Below are 17,295 nucleotides of genomic sequence, written 5' to 3'. Positions count from 1 at the left end.
AAAAAAAAATCCTATAAACGTTTCATCATAATCAACAGAACCTTGCAGGTGTGTAAATGATGGGATGAGGAGATGAACGCGAGCAAGCTACTCCCTTTCAACCTGTTCGTGTCTGGAATGCCTTCGAACCCAGAAACGTGTTTAAAAAGCAACAACTTTCCATTAAAAGTCTGTGTCCCTGGTGAATGTCTCCCCCTTGTGGATCACAAGAGAATAATCGATTCTCAAAATACAGTCATACTTGGGTTTTCGACCATAATTCGTTGCAGAAGGCTGTTCGAAAAGCGATTTGTTCGAAATCCGAAACCATTTTATTAGCTCATGATTAGGGGCTAATACACGACGCAGAAATAACAAAAAAAAAACCTGTCCGATTTGCATAAATCACAATAAACACGTCTGCTCACAATAAACGAGGAAGCGTGGAGGAGTCAAGCGGCGTATTCTGGTTTGCTCCGTTTGGTCGAAAACCGGTTTTCGGTCGTAATCCGAGGCGCAAAAATCTCAAATTTTCTGGTCAAAAAAAAACGATTTGGTCAATAACAGAGACGTTCGAAAACCGAGGTTTGACTGTCGTCGATTTTTTTTGCGTTTTTATTTACTCCACATTTGAACAGCACTGCAACGTTGCAAACTCACGATGCCGTTCGGCGGATATGGAACGATTCAGAACGCATAACACGTCATCGAGCTACAACTTGGACGAAGTAACGAGGTGAACTGAAACCGGAAGCAAAATGGCTCCAAGTCCTGTCGCGTCCATGAAGAAGGTCGCGAGTGCTTTCAAGCATCAAGAACTTCCCAACCCCCAACACTGCAGCATGCCAGGCCTGACGCTCTCCCTCCCTCCCTCCCTCCCTCCCGCCCTCGCTCGCCTTCACTCCCTTTTAATTCCCATCCATCCATCTACTTTACTGTGTCCCCGTCTCGGCGGAGGTGAAGCCGGCGCTCCGCAACCTTCGGGAGCCGTGAAAAAGGTTGACGAGGACAGAACGGGAGTGTGCGCAGACTCCCAAATGAGGCCCAATGCGGCATCAAGACTTGGACCGGGAGCGCTCCCGTGGAAATAAAGACACGCGGCGTGTCCGCACGAGGGCAAATTGGTCACGGGTTGATTCCGACTGGGTCGCCCTCCGCATGTTTTGAGTCATGTTGTGCATCGTTGTTTAAATGAGAGAGAAAGTCTGCCTATTCAAAGCCCCGTTTAATAGTAAAGTTGGTGTCAAACGAAATGAAAACTGTGAATATGGGCAATTCCAAACATTTCTGGCGGGGGGGCTTGTCTCGTTTCATGATGCACGGCGCGACTCTCTTTACGGTTCCGTTTGTTAGGACGCCAAACGTCAGCACTTGTGGATTAAATGCTTTGGGTTGTTTGTTTTTTCCACAACACTTGATCCGCGCTTGGGGGTGTAGATTGCACCCTGAGGGACCTTTGAGCATCGCGTCAATAGCAACGTTCACGCCGACGTGTGACGAGCAGCATTTTACGCCGTTGCTCTTTTGTGTCATCGATTGGAACAGATTGCGTTGGTATCGCAACAAAACTGTTGCCGTCGTATATTATGCATGCATCTGCGTCTAATTATCCGATTATGGAATGCTGCGTCATCGTTGTATCCCGCGTCACCGGGTCCTATATAAAATTGGCATCGTGAGCTAATTCAGCATTTTTTTTTTTAATTATTTTTTGGGCTAGTCAGTTCACAACTTTAGCAAAGCTGTGGGGGGATAAAGTGTTTTGTCACTTACAAAAAAATAAAAATATGCAAGTTGATAAAGGGTAAAAAACGGTTTTGTGCACGCAAGTTTTCCTTGTGTCGAATTACAAAAATGAGAATTAATTTTACTTTATTTATTTATTTATTTGTTTTTTTTTAAGTCCATTTCAGAGTGCACAGTTAAATCGGCACGCCTGCTTTCACCGGACTCTTTTTAGCTTTTCTCATAATTCTACTTACAGACATGTTAAAAAAAACTTCCACCTTACCGGCAGATACATTTTGGATTTACCGTTCCCGTCCGCGGTTTCTGTCGAACCAGAGCCGACAGCACTCAACAAGGTGGCACACAGTGAGCGCACCCCCTCGCATAACCGTTGCGGCTTCACACGTTCAGATAATTAGACGCCTGGCAACTTTAACGCCAGTGTCGGAAACGGCGACGACTGCGAGCGGGAAGCGAGCCTCTGCTCCTAAAAGTTCAAATCTTGGTCGTGGCATCCAGCTACTTGCCTCCAACGATATGGGTTCCGCGTCGTCCGTTAGCCATTTCTTTTTAATCGCAATGCTGTAAGATGAGTTCGGAAAAATGTTAAAACCGTTTCGGGGTCGTGGATTGTCTCGTTCAATTTATGCTATTATTATAGGAAATTATATCCACTTTGGAGACCTTACACACGGCAAAGAGAGCTCATCACTGAAACGCCGCACGGCAGAGGTCAGAAGCAATGAATAACAATCCACATTAAAAAGAAAAAAAAATGGAGCAAGGGGGGTGGGGCAAAACGAGAGAGTTGAAAGCTAGCACTGAATTCTGCTGACACATCAACATGTGGAGACAAAAACAGAAGCACCGACCCGGAGACGTGCCATAGCCAACCACCACGCATGCAGCATGCCGGCCAAGTCCTCAGACACACTTGCGGCAGAGGTCCGGATCACACGCTCGCTCGGCTGTCAAGTCAAAAAGCGAGGCGAGAAAAGGTCAAGGGGCAGCCGCGCCGCGGGTTAAAAGAACCCGCGTATCTTTCTTTCCTTCCACTTGAACCCTTCCACTTGGGGGGGATATACAGCAGTACTTCGACTATTTCGACCCTATTTATGATTTTTTTTTTTTTCACGATCATTCTGCCATTTTTTTTTGGGGGGGGGTGTTGGGTTGCGAAAAAATCTTTTCAGAGATGAATGCAAGATAACAAACAGTGGAAAATAATTTCAGCGATTGGCAAACAAGTACCGTTGACGCAGTACCCATAAAGCTTTCGACTTGTATACAAACACGCATACAACACCACCACTCGGGAGGCATATATTCTTTATCCTCTGCAAAAAGTACAGCTATAACGGCAGTTTCTTTTTGATTTCAACATTGGTTACCACGCGACCCGTAGGTTTGGTAACTAAGCAAGCTAATAGATGAAAGTTAAGTCATTAATCGATGATGTCACTGATATTTTTCAGCACAGTACGGTGGTCCCCAAATCTTTTGAACGCGACAGACTGGTTTCATGTATTTGTAATTTCTGAATTTTGGCGCACAGGGAAAATAAATAAAGTAAAACAAACTACTCGTCCTTAGCCAGGTCTAATCCTGAATAATAGAAATCTGTTCTGTTTTTTTTTGTGTTTTTGTACAGTATCAAAAAGTCACTTTTTTTAAATTCTTTTTTTTGATTGAAAATGAAACCAACAAATGATACACGGACTGCTGTGATTTTTTTTTCCAAAGCAGGGCCGTTTTGGACGGACAATGCTTCAAGCTCACGGGTCAACAACACGTCTCCACGTCCAGCTGCAAAGACGGATCAGCCCATGAGTCACACACACTGCATACTCCCAAAACAATAGACGGGAGGTCTGGCTCAGCCCGACTAGGCCCAGCCTGGCTGCACAAACACACTGTGTGTGTGTGTGTGTGTGTGTGTGTGTGTGTGTGTGTGTGTGTATACGTGTCTTTGATCCCAAAATCTCCACAAGTCAGTGAGGCTTGCACGGAAACCAAATAAATGCAAGTATTTTTAGGATCCTAATCAAAGTTAATAGTACACAGCAGACGTTTTATCAAAAGAAAGCTGTGTGGGGATGTAAACAGACGCCTGGTTGTTATCTGAAGCCTTCCACAAAGATGCAGTAGTGAGAGGAGGAGTAGTGAAAACTGTTTTGAGCGTCGATTCCATATCCTTGACATCTAGCTGAAAGTCTATGTACTAGTAAGTACGCTCTTCATCCTCACTTGCAAGACAATTCAGTGCACGAACAGAACGACCGTCTTACTAGCCACGTTTTCCACAACGAGTGCCATTTTTAGCTTATTAGCACAAGAAGAGCTTCATTTTTATTGGTGAAATTATATGTTACTCGCAGTAGTATGCAGCTGAGGTATGTATCATGTTGTCTTTTATTGGAAAAATATCTATTTGGGGAAAATCCAAACACTTTCATTCATATGCATGACAACAACAAACTCATTGCATCATACCCTCCCGAACCGAGTCGTACCATATCGCATCGGATCCCACTGAATCGAACCCTATCGTTGCACTTTAAAAAAAACGTATCGCAGCCCATGGATCGACAAATGTACCGATTCGTCTTTTTATCGGAAGGATGCACACACCTAAACACCCGCTAGCAGGACAACCGCAGTACCAGTAAGGTAAAACTGTGACTCGGTGAGAACTAATTAATATCTAGCGCATCGCTAGTAACGCGCACGTTGTGTCTTGCTCGTATGTCAAAGTTGTCCTGCGAGCGTGCTGAGACATTAAAAACCTTTACGAGTTTGCTGCATTGACTTATGGGCGAGTGCAAAGAGCGCACTCGTGCATTCTGAATAATCAATGCTTTCAGGAAAATGCTCCAACCGTTTCCATAGTCGGAGCATTGTTTCTTGTTTTCGTTAACAGTGAAGCAAGATAACAAGTGGCGACGCTTTTGTGCCTTAAAGCAGCGGGCAAGGTCCGATTGTCCTCAACAACCCCAAATGGTGTCACCCAAACGTCATTTTTCATATCCCCCCATCATCTTCACGAGAGAGGAAAAACCCCAGCGAACGTTTTGCGTTTGTAACCAACGCGAAATCAATCACATGAAAGCCCAACCGCCCCCCCCCGCTTTTTTTCCTCCTCTTTTATCCCCCTCGACTTTCCCAAGCTTAACTACCTCCCCCAGGCGAACTTCATGGCGAGTCCTTCTCTCATGGTCCGGGGACAGCATCAGAGCACGCCAATAAGTCCTGCCTGACAAAGATGGCACCCTAGTCGCTTCGGTTTCTTATTTGTCCTCTTTCTTCAACACGCAGCACACATGCTGGCGTGGGACCGTCCGAACGGGAAAAGTCCAAATGTTCGCCTACACGCCAGTTCGACTCTTGTATTGAATGAGCCGCCTCCTTCTTCGCCCTCACAACAAGTAGCTCCCAACTCCTCCTCCAGCCGCCATTACCGTAAAATACGTAGAAAAATGACCGAGGGGATTTTTTTTTTTTACCCCCTCGTCAAAGCTTCCCTAAAACGGCGTTTCTCAACCATAATTGAGTCAAGAAACATACTTAAATAGTAAAATTTCACATCAAAGGACCAAACAAAAACGTCATAAAAAAGACACTTCAGAAAGAAAAAAAAGGATATGACGTCACGAAACAACTCACATCAAAGGACCAAACAAAAACGTCATAAAAAAAGACACTTTAGAAAGGGAAAAAAAAGGATATGACGTCACGAAACAACATGTAAAGAAATGCACATTGCATTGGACGTGGAGAGTCTTCGCTTCTCAGTGTTATGAGTCGTTCTTTGCAGTGGATAAAGAATGTATGCCAACAACGTATTACATGTCTGCGTGAGTTACTCCAACAGTTTGTCTTCCATTAGCTTTTACTTAACGCTTAATGCCACAACACTGATGCTATTTGTTAGCCTATGATAAATCTGCAGTATTGCTAAGAGATTCGATGTGTAATTCCCTCGTGTACGTGTTATGTTTAGAACTGTAATTAACTGCATTTTTTTTTTCTTTTTTTACTTTTGCACTGAGGTACTTTGCAAGCTTTCCTTTTACTTTTCATAAAGTATAGGTGTGGAGTATGTTTAGAACTGTAATTAACTGCATTTTTTTTTTTTTTACTTTTGCACTTAGGTACTTTGCAGAGTTTTCTTTTACTTTTCATAAAGTATAGGTGTGGAATCAGTGCAACTGCTTCAACCAGACCATAGCATCTGGGGTGTTCTTTAGCTTAAGCACAGACCTCTTTGGCAACAATGTGTTTTTAATCAATTTATCTACTCGAAAATACAACATTAAGAAGTGAAACAAGATAAATGTTTTGACCCAGATGTATGCAAATCCGACGTTGTCTTGTGAGTGAGGCAGCTGCAGCCTCGGGGCCTCCCGACGTGGGACAATACAAGGAAGGCGGTGCATGGCGTCATTGGTGCTGTGTATTGTCAACGCGCGAAGAGGAGAATGGCCCGAGTGTGTGTGAACGGTCCACACTGCTTCCACTGTCAATGTCCGAAAACACAAAGTCAAACAGGACCCAATGATGAATAAACGGGGAAGATATGAATCAAGCCTCGGTCTTGTACGAGGGGGGGACTCATTATGGACAAAAGTTGTATTGTAGAGCTTTGTGAGAAATCACACAAGTGGTTTCCCAGTCAAGTGATATCATGAAAAAAAAATTACGATAAAGTGATACTCAGCTGGTTTCCCAGTCAAGTGATATCATGAAAAAAAAAATTACGATAGAGTGATACTACTCAGCAGAGGACAAAATTCCACCGAGGCTGATTCACCCTAAAAATATTTTTTTATGAGATGAAAAACAAACAAACATCACTGGAACATGAAAAAGAAGAACAATGGAGATCATAACAAAAAAACACAACTTCCTCAGAGGTGACGGACAAGCCAAGAGCGATGTGACCAAAATTTCCTTGGAAGAGGTAACTCGTAACATCAATGTCAATAAAAATATCTTTTGCTGGCTGACGTAATGATCTTACATGCGATGAAAACTTCCCAAGTGAAGGTTGCTATCAAACAAACCAACAAATGTCAATGAAAATTTTACTTCCTGGGTCGAGGTGCTATTAAACGACGGTTAAAAAAAAACAAAAAAAAAACCACCTGTTTGAGGTAACACCTCCACAGAAGAGCTTGATGAAATCATCACTACATTGATGGAGATTACCGATAATCAAACATAATTGATAACGATGGAGATTAATAATCACGAAATGAAAACACACCTTCCTTAGTGTAGGCAACTACTCTGTGTGTGTGTGTGTGTGTGTGTACTGGAACCCCAGACGTCATCGCAGGCGTCACTGAGCCCGTATCCACAAAAAACTCACGGGGTCCTCACGTAAGAAGGTGAGAGCAAGGGTGTATCTGCACGTCTCCCAAGTTCCCAGGCCGAGCCGACCAATCGGGTCTACGGAGTCCTGGGAAGCCCGCGGGGGGGTCAGTGGGAAGGTTACGACCTCAAAGGACCTCCATGTGGGGAGTGATGTCATTGCGGGGAGAAAACCAGGCGTCGGCCAAATGTGACAGCCTCTGCCGTACGAGCCGACTGGCACCGAGTGTTTTTTTTGTTTGTTTTTTTTTCCACCAAAGCTTGCTTGTGCGATGTTCGGACACCGACAAGTAACGACATTTATTTCCAGGGGCTACTTTGAAACCCCCCAAACGATTTAGTGTTCCCAAGTTCTTAAAAAAATGGGTCCAAGGGTGACGAAAGTTGAGAACCACAGATCTGGCGGCATGATTAGGCAGTTCCAAAATTTGTTGCGGCAGTGTCGATTACTTTTTCGCGGCAGGACTCGGCCCCTCGAGTTTTGACAAGCAGAGAGCGTCCCAGCCACAACTTGCTTGGTAACAGCACCCAATAAAGAGATATTGATGACATTCTCTTGGCGGAGGTCAAAGGGCAATCTGCAAAGTTAATTCCACACCCCCCCCACCCCCCAAAAAACAAACAATGGAAAAAAAAAAAGGGCTGTTTTTTTTAGCCTAATTATATTTTCATATCTGTGTCCTTTTCTGTTACTGCAGCGTTGAATGGAAACTTGCACTTGACTTTCAAAGTTGCATAATGCCTTGGCATGAAACTTTCTAGCAGGACACTAACGATGCAGCAAATAACCCCGAAATGGACGACGTTGTGGTTTTTTTTAAATAGCGTCGGTTCCTGCTATTATTCCACTTCCTAAGAGCGCTCATCTCTGCGTTAACGTGGTGCTACAGTACAGACGCAAGCCACAAGTGGGACAAAAAAAAAACAGTCAGAGCGTCGCTGCTCCAGTTATTGCACCACATGTTGGGGGGAAAGGAAAAAAAAAAAACGTACATTCCAGGAAATCTCCCACTTCCTGCCTCCAGCCTCCTGACTCGACTGTCCTCATACCAGTGGTGGGAATTAACCAGGTACAAATACTTTTGTTTGTGTACTTAAGTAGATTTTTCAAGCATCAGGTATTTGAGTATTTATTTTTCTGACCACGTTGTACTTTTCGCGACCAATGTTTGGAAAAAAAAAAAAAAGATATCTGAACTTTGTGTTTTGAAATGGAAAAAAGGAGCAATTAAAAGTCAGGTAATGCCCTCGTATGTGGGCAAGGAGAGCCTGTGTATGACAAATTAAAATGTTTATTTTTATGCGTGAATGTGACCCCTTTCCATGAAACGACCTTTCCTCACTCCCCGGCTAATTCAAACCAATTCCCATGAAAATGTTGCTGAAATTTGTCAGCTTCTTTTAACTCAGGGAAATTCACTTTCAGAAATGAATGGAAATGCCATTAATCCGTTCCAGACTACCATTAGGAAAAAAACAAAAAACAAAAGCTAGCCTTCTAACTTTAACTCTTTTTGTCACTTCATTTAAATGGACATCGCGCTGCTCCTTGTGGTCGCAGGCACTTTGGCCAACAGGGGGCAGTACGATATCGAGATACTGCACGTGGAGAGAGTCTCAGCTCCTCGGTGCGTCTCTAATACAAATTTTTCTTGGCACAGGGTCAACAAAAAATAATCCCGTGATTCTTTTTCTATGACCCTTCTTCGTGTGTTGCTCATCAGTTCAAATATCTGTTGCACAGATGCTATTGCTGAGCCCATCTATGGTGTTTTACATTGTGTGTTAGCATCAAGCTAACAGTTAAACGTAAAGTATCTGTACTTCTACCGAGAGTACAAAGTTGAACACTTTTGCCTCTTGTGTCTCGTACCTGAGTGACTGGTCCAGAACCTCTCCAACAACGTCATAAAAGCTGAAGGGGGGAGGGGGGGGTGATAAAATGGTGGGGTACAAAGGGGTTGAGAGTTGACGTTTGGGCAGCCTGTGTCGTTTACGTGTCCGATAAGACGGTTGTGGCGTATCTTGAAAGTGTAGGAGATTAACTTGAAAGCGGACATTATCTCCACTTGGGGTCGAGTTCACGGTACAGTCAGAACCTGAGAAGATCCACACGAGCTCTTCTCACAAGGCGTGATGTAATCTCGCGTCGGGCTTCCAGAGAAAAATGACTGCATAAATCCGCCCACACACCGACGAACGAGTCCGAGTCTGCCTTGAAGCGGGAAACAAGATCGCGGCATCACTGTGTTGTTGTGTCATGTTGGGAAGAGGAGGGGGGGAAAAAAAAAAACAAAACAAAACGGTCTTGCCGCTGCCAAAGTGTCTGTTCTTGTTTTTGCTTCCCTCAGTTTACGAGCAGAGGGTTTGTGTCAAAGCATGAGGGTGCCAGTGAAGGGCAGAGTTCAGAGCCACAAATCACAAGTTGAGATAAGATGGGTTAGGAATCAATCATTTTTTTGATTCTTCTCATTTGAGTCATTCTATCGGGATTTTTATAAAGTGTAGTGAACGGCACACTTCACCAAAAAAAGTCCATGAAAAATCCTTGTACAGCGGTACATTGAGTCCACAGTGCCGCCACTTGTGACTTTTTGGAGTTTCAAACTGTCAGTCGTGCAATTTTATTTATTTATTTATTTTGCTTTGTGTTGTGTAAAACCCCCCAAAAAACACACAATGTATTCAACCAAAACCCCCAAGTCACAACATAACTTTGTTTCATGAAATTCCGCTCGCGTCATGCTAGCACAGAATGTGAAACGCTATCGACGGGCTAGCAAAAGTAGTGACGTCGCGGTCGTCGTAACGGTTTAGCAATGGACATTTGAACACAACCAATACATCAATACTCCCGATTAAGTCCATGACTCACGAGATTATCTCTTTCATGTATTTATGTGAGTATTATTCTGCCCCCCTGTGGCCAAAGAATGCACACCAGAAGGAGCAGCACAATGTCAACGGGGATTGAAGCATGAAATGATGGTGCGCAAAGTGTTTAGCACACCCTATCGAACTGTTACGAGCGTGGCACCGAAGCGAAGGCACCACCGTCCGTACCGTATAAAAGTAAACCCGAACGACGAAAAAACGAGCCCGCTTGAAAGCGTGAGGATTCCTAACTGGTTCCATATGAGCGGCGCTAAGATGACTTAAGTTGTGATTTGTAAGGCTGCGGTTCACTGCGTCGACGTGCGGCGGATCCGGCGGTGACAATCATCCAAACACTTGCACAGCTGCGTTTGCCTTCTCTCGCCGTTCAAGCGGAACCTTTGTTCAGACCACATTAAAGACCCACTCGTCGGGCCTCTCCTCCTCCTCCCCTCGCCATCGCTCATCTCTTATGTCACTCACAACTATTGTCCTCCATCTCGCGTTCTTTTTTTTTTTCTCTTTCTTTCTTTCTTACTCCAGAGAGCTGACATCACTTCCAGTAAAGGCCAGCGCTTGGAGGTTTCAACCCCGCCCCCTTTGAATCCCACACTCGAATCACAGCTGACACAGCTGGGAGGAAAGTTTCTTGGTGGGTTTCAAAACCACTTAAATTATGACCAATCACTTTTTCTTCTTCTTTTTTTTTTTTTTTTAAACATGGGAAGATCTTCATAACCCCCCCCGGCCCGCTTCCTTTTTGGGGTCAGGAGCGCAAAAACTGGGATAATCCTCCTGACTTGGATCATGTGCTGCTTCTACTTTCAGGTGTTGGGCCTCTATATTAGACACACAAACATACACACACACACACACACATATATACCGCCCCCCCCACCCCTCATCATGACACCCCCGCAGCCGCTTCCCAAACTAAGCCAAGCTAAGCCTTGAATGAGTCAGTCTGGACCGAGTTGCTTGTCTGTCTGACCTGCCGCTAATGAGAGAAGGCCCATCTGTTCCGCGAAACATCCACGCAATCCCCGTTTTGTCACATATGCAACAAAAACAACACACACCCTCCGCACACAATCTCTGTGTCGTTCATTCTGTCCGTTTTCCATTGGCAATCAAATTCGTTTCTTTGTTTTGCGGGGTCTTCTGTACTTTATTTGTTTCTTTGAATGGGTTTTGACAGTATACCTGCTGCAATGCCCTCGCATGTGGGAAAGGGGAGCCAAGGTCACGATGCACTTTTCAGGCGATTTAATCAACGCTGGGAGAACAGCAAATCGTAATGATCGCGCTCATGTAGATGCTGCTGTCAGCCACAGCTCATGCCCAGACACTCACGTGAATTCTTCAGATGAAAAAAAAATGCTATGTGGTTAAATGGTTTTCTCTTGGGAACATGACATGTAAACCGTTGGCAATTGTTTGGGAAATTAGCGCCCCCTTGTGGAGTAGCCCTCTCTAGAGGAGCTCTTCAAAGCTCTAAGTTCATAACAGCCCACTTGAGGTCCACCGTGTGTCTCAGGCACAGGGTGTCTCAGGTTCGAGCGAGGTACGAAACACACACACACACACACACACACACACACACACACACACACACACACACACACACACACCCCAGTGACTACCAGGTGGGACAAATTGGTGGGGGCCCCAGCAAAGTCACACCAAAATTGTGCATTTGAACGATGACACCAAGAGGAGAGCGCGCCAGAAAAAAAAAATTTGCAGTCTGTGCGGCTTGCGTGAGGAAATGGAAACTGGGCGAGTGACGCATACAACAACACGCGCAACAACGGTTGAATAACACGAGCCGGAATATGCCAAAAAACAAAAATGACACGTTCGAATCGGCAGTATTGTCGTGACTGCCTGGAGAGCTGCTTACTCACATTATGAATCGGCCAACCAACGGCAACACACGCACACACACACACACACACACACACACACACACACACACACACACACACACACACACACACACACGCAAGATCAGGCCTGTTGGTATTAGCCAAGACGCATGACAAGGATCAAGCTTGTATTGTGGTGTGTGTAATTTTGTGTGTGTGTGTGTGTGTGTGTGTGTGTGTGTGTGTGTGTGTGTGTGTGTGTGTGTGGGTGTTGTGTAATGTAGCCACCTGAGAGCGTTCACAGTCAAAACAAAACCAAAAACTTGCTACTAATATTGCGGGGGGGGAGATTAACAGTAAAAATAACATTCAGTTCATCAGAAATACATTCAAGAGCAGACGTTTTCAAACTAGGGTCCCTGGACACATGACGATCCACAAGTGGTAACTTGGAGGTCCGGAAAAAAAAAAAAAAAAAACATAATTGAAATTAACCACAGTGGTGCCTATGAATAAGAGTTTATTTCGTGGCAATGCCTGTAACCCAAATCACTTTTATCTCAAATCCTTTTCCCCCATTGAAATGAATGCAATCGCCATTAATCCGTTCCAGCCTTCCCACCATAAGGAAAATAGCACTCTATAATCTTATACTTCACCAAAAACAAACAGTCAAAATGACAAAACTTCATCAACCGTAAAGAAAGAATTTTTGCCACATTTGTTTTGGTTGCAATTCATCAAACATTCTGGAGCTCTCTACTCGTGTGTGGTGGAAGTGTAATACAGACACAGAGACACACACATACAAAGAAAGGTTTTACGACGAGCTTAGTCAAATGTAGTCACATTTTCTCTTCATGTGTTGCAACGCTGTACGTGTTTAAATATCCGTTGGTTAGAGTGCGATAACATCGCAAACACCGATGCTAATTGTTAGCCGGTCAATGGCGTTTTGCGCTGTTTGTTAGCAATAAGCTAAAGGGACATTATTGAAGCAAAGCTCGTGTATGTACTCGCGCATACACATGGACCACATTATGGAGAGCACACACACACACACACACACACACACACACACACACACACACACACACACACACACCCATCACCATATGTCGGCACTATGAGTTCCTGCCCCAGTTAAGGGAGCCGAGCCGCTGGGACGGATGCTCGGGTTACAATAGGCGCACTTATTGACTTTTCACACCAGCCCCATTAGTGACCTAATTAGGCCGACAGCCACAACAAGAGGGAGCTGTGCGGCGCCCCGGGCGGCCAGACAACCTGACACATGCCTGGAGGGGGGTGGGGGGGGTCGCTTGAGTGTGTAAACAGCATCTCATGGGCCTGATTGAATAAAAGGGGTAGCGGGGACCCACTTTCTGGAGGTAAATAGAAGCTCTGATAAAGTTAAAGTGCATCCCACCTCCTTCAGTTCAGATTCCAAACGACAACAGTCACTCTTTTAACCCCTTCGGCGACAGCGGTCACTACAGTGGACAGCTTATCATCTTATCAGGTGACAGGGTGCATGAGAGGGTGAATTCAGAAGAAATCTCCTTTCTCAAGAGCCCTTTGAAACGGTGATTCACGCCTTCGTCACATCTCGGCTGGATTACTGTAATGCACTTGACTTTGGAGTCAGCCAATCCTCCATGAAGTGTCTCCAGGTGGTCCAAAATGCCGCTGCTCACCTCTTGACTGGTACTCGTAAGAGGGAGCACATCACGCCTACGCTGACATCACTACACTGGCTCGCGGAACATTTTAGAGTTCTTTGGAAGATTCTATTATTGTTTTCAAATCTTTCAATGGCCTCGCCCCACCTAACCTCTCTGAGCTCCTCTGCACCTGCTCAGGTCCGTGGACTGGACACTATTAGAGGTCACGAGAACTGAGTGGAAGCTCAGAGGGGATCGAGCCTTTTCGGTTGCCGGTACCTCTTTTTGGAATGACCTTCCAATGAACGTTCGGCAAGTCTCCTTTGCTGTCCAGCTTTAAAAACTCGTCTTAGACTTCATTTTCATTCTTTGGCTTTTGACTCAGCATGAGACTTGATTTTTTTTTGTTTGACTGCTTTTGCTTTCTACTGCCTTTGTTATTAATTTACTGTGTTATTGTTTGTTGTTGTCCGAATTATTTTTGCTCCATGTGCAGCGCTTTGGATACAGCGGTTGTTGTTTTAAAGTGCTCGAGAAATACACTTGAGTTGAGCTGAAGAACTCCGATTGAGGGTCTCAGCTGTCCCAATTTGTAAGCACAGAAGAAAAAAAAAATGAATCGCATATTCAATCACAATTGCAATACGGAGAAAAGTAAAAAAAAAAAATTGCAAGCCCTTGTGAGTACTTCAGCCGGCTTTGGGAAGTCGAAACGAGCGCACACAAAGGAAAAAAAAAACTCATCGTCCCCTTTTCAGCGCAATGGTGGCACGTGATGGACAAATGTGAAACAGGATGTCAAAAAAGGAGAAGTCTTGCAGTCCGTCACAGTTCAAAGCGCGATGTCAAGTCATCAAAATGCACCGCGGGCAAAATCTGGGAAGGGAAACACTCAGACGTCACGGAGCGGCACTTCTCTCTTCATGAAACGAGAAAGAGGAAGGAAGAGTGCTCAATCAGCTTTCTTATTTGCTTTTGTTTTGTTTTTGTTTTTTTTCTCAATGGCCATCGCACCATTGGGGAAATTCTTCGTCCTTTCCGCCTACTTTCCACTGTCGACTGTCACTTCTGCATTTCTGGCGCGTGACCTTTTGAAGTGAGTGAACTCTCCAGCCGCCGGTGCTCCTATTATAATTACCCCTTAATTATCCGCGGCTTAATTGGATCGCTGCCTCGGTAAGTGAGTGCGTGTGAGAGGGAGAGGGAGCGGGAGAGAGGAGGATAAAAGCTCCATTGTCCGCTCAAAGTCGTAAAACGGAGCGCGGTGAACCGCCGGGGATGTTTGCGCTTGTGTCACAAGGAGGGTTTAAACTCGGTCATGTTCTTTGTCGGCGCATGAACTTGGAAAGAGCGATCATGCGTTTCGTACCTGGGCCTTGCAATCCAAATCACGTTTGCAAATTTTCATACGGTCAAAATAAAGCGCAAAGTGCTTGACGGCGCTAAAAACAAGCCAATAAAATAGCAAGAAAATAATACAAAAACTGTGGAGTGAAGGGCCTTGGGCAGATTAGCTTGACGTGGCAAGTTCACAGATGTTGAATTCTGATTGGACAAAAATAAAAATTAAAAAAAAATCTTACATCCAGAAGTACTGGCAGTACAGAAGCAAGAGAACCACCAGACTACTTCTACTTAAGTACAGTCTGTGAGTACTTCTCCGCATTTCGACCTGTTTTTCAGAAAACAGCATGCGAGCTCCTGTGGGAGTCTCATTACAATCAGCTGACTCTATTATTACAACAGGGGGGGGAACCTCAGCGCTCACATTATCATCTATGACCTGAACTGCTGGAACAGATAGGCACGGCGATTACGGTAATCAGGTCCGCAGGCCGTCTCTTTATTTTTTTATTTTTTTACAACCGACATGCTTTCATAACATCATCCTGCACCTCAAGTGGGGGAAATGTCAAAGTGACATGACCGGGAGAAACACTCAGGACTCGTCACAGGTCACGCAAGGGCTGCCAATTATATATTAAGGCTGCCATTAAAAGTTGCAACGTCAACATCTTAAAAAAAAAAAAATTGCAGCGCGTACATGCCCAATATTGACACACTTAAGGGTTTATTGTTACATAATTTTACTGGAGTCATCCAGCTCACTTTTTTACTTCCCTACAGCTGTTCGAACACTGTAAAAGTCACAAGGCGATGATGGATGCGGTGAGTGAGCGAGCGAGCGAATGAGTGCTCCTTCACCTCCCCCCCTGAGGGCGGCAAACAATGGCCGGAAAGAGCGGAGACGGCGGCGGGTGAGGATTCAAGAGCCAGGATGTCAGGACAAGGAAGTGGCCAAACTCTCGCCAGAAACAGCCGTGACAACCGCACATGCGCTTGACACTTGAATGCCCCAAAAAAAAAAAAGGTGTGATGATAACCGTAGTGCAAGTCTGTTTTTTTTTTTAATTAAAATTTTATTTTTCATCAAGAAAAATGTCATCATATAAAGCAGAATTCTTTTTTTTTTTTGTCATATAACAACATAAAGCACATTTTTAATGGAAAGAAAATAAGAGAAAAAGTGTTATTATGCGGAAAATATTCGAAGAACGGTTGTCACAATATTCTAGTTTTTCATAACAAAATCCTAAATAATACAAATATCACATATTTTTTTTGAAAAAATTGCTTTCGCTAAATAAATAAAAACATGAAGAAAAATGTAATATGAGAATGAATTTGATTTTTTTTTCCCCAGATAAATGGTATATGATTGCAACTAAAGATATTTTGAGGTAAAAGTACATTTTTTTCAAGATAAAAATCTGAATATTAAAAGAGCACTTTTGTAAGATAATTGTTTTTTTTTTTCGATGGAAAAATAAAACATTTTTATCAAGAAAAAAGTTTGATGACAAAGACACTTTCTTTGAGATGTTGCAATATGGTGAGCGATATATTTTAAAGAGAAAGTAACAATTTTAAATGAAAGAACAGAATATAAAGCAAATATGTGTGTTTTTTTTTTTTAGACTATTTTTATTTTATTTTATTTTTAGGCGTGGGGGGGGCCACTATGAAGGTCTTTTCAGTGCACAAATCCAAAGCATCCTTGGACTGAAAATGACAACTGAGAATGTTCCAATATGGGCAGGATGGGGGGGACCGATCGTTTTTTTCATCTCGAAGCACTTGGAATTCAAGCAAGAGATTCGGAGCTTGCGCTGTTCTTTCCTGTCACCGAAAGCACTCGAGGCAGCCTTTTGAGGCCTTGCACGTGCGCGTCAGACCGCGGTGTGACAAAACGCAGACGCCGACGTGCAGCGACAATTGGAGTCCAGCTCAGATTTAGCCCGTGACACACGTCGGGAGTCATTTCTGGGATTCTGCGGCCTTCGCGCTGTACAGTGGGAGGTCAGCGCTCCTCCGGCTTGAGTTACTCGAGGTCACCGTCCGGTTGGCGCTTTTTGGGATGCAAAGAGAGGAAGGAAACGAAGGAGGGGCATGTGACCGCCTGCTCTTGTTTTGAAAAAAGATTTCTATTCTCGAACGTTGTCTCGTTCGGCTCCCACCCCTTGCCGACGCGACTGCGGAGAAGCACGCGAGCCGAGGCCGACATCTGCCAGCTTGTTTGACAAGATTGCAAGGCCCTGCGATTCCTTCCGATGAAAACACACCAGAACGTAGCAGACGAAACAATTGTGTGTACAGCAAAAAAAAAAAAAAAGCCTCCAGTTTATCGCGAAGGGATCCGTTCCAGCGGACAAATCGAAACGAGCGAGGAAGCACACATTGTGTTCCAAAAGTCACGATATACTTGTTTTGTTTTTGTTTTTTGGGTTTTGTTTTCGGGTAACATTCTG

The 17,295-nt window shown here is 44.3% G+C and overlaps 2 long non-coding RNA genes across 2 annotated transcripts; both read left to right on the top strand.

Annotated features, from left to right (window-relative positions):
- Window positions 1–3,402: 3,402 nt before the first annotated feature.
- LOC109523549 (uncharacterized) lies at window positions 3,403–5,065 on the top strand. The gene is made up of 2 exons (XR_002169792.1): window positions 3,403–3,931; window positions 4,893–5,065. It is a non-coding gene; the product is annotated as an uncharacterized LOC109523549 (long non-coding RNA).
- Window positions 5,066–14,202: 9,137 nt separating this feature from the next.
- LOC109523550 (uncharacterized) lies at window positions 14,203–15,856 on the top strand. The gene is made up of 2 exons (XR_002169793.1): window positions 14,203–14,662; window positions 15,614–15,856. It is a non-coding gene; the product is annotated as an uncharacterized LOC109523550 (long non-coding RNA).
- The last annotated feature ends 1,439 nt before the right edge of the window (window positions 15,857–17,295 follow it).

The sequence above is a fragment of the Hippocampus comes genome, unplaced genomic scaffold, assembly GCF_001891065.2.
Source record: "Hippocampus comes isolate QL1 unplaced genomic scaffold, H_comes_QL1_v1.1 scaffold79, whole genome shotgun sequence".
Taxonomy (NCBI): Eukaryota; Metazoa; Chordata; class Actinopteri; order Syngnathiformes; family Syngnathidae; genus Hippocampus; species Hippocampus comes.
Note: the sequence above shows the minus strand (reverse complement) of the source record. Positions and strands in the feature narration are given on the sequence as shown.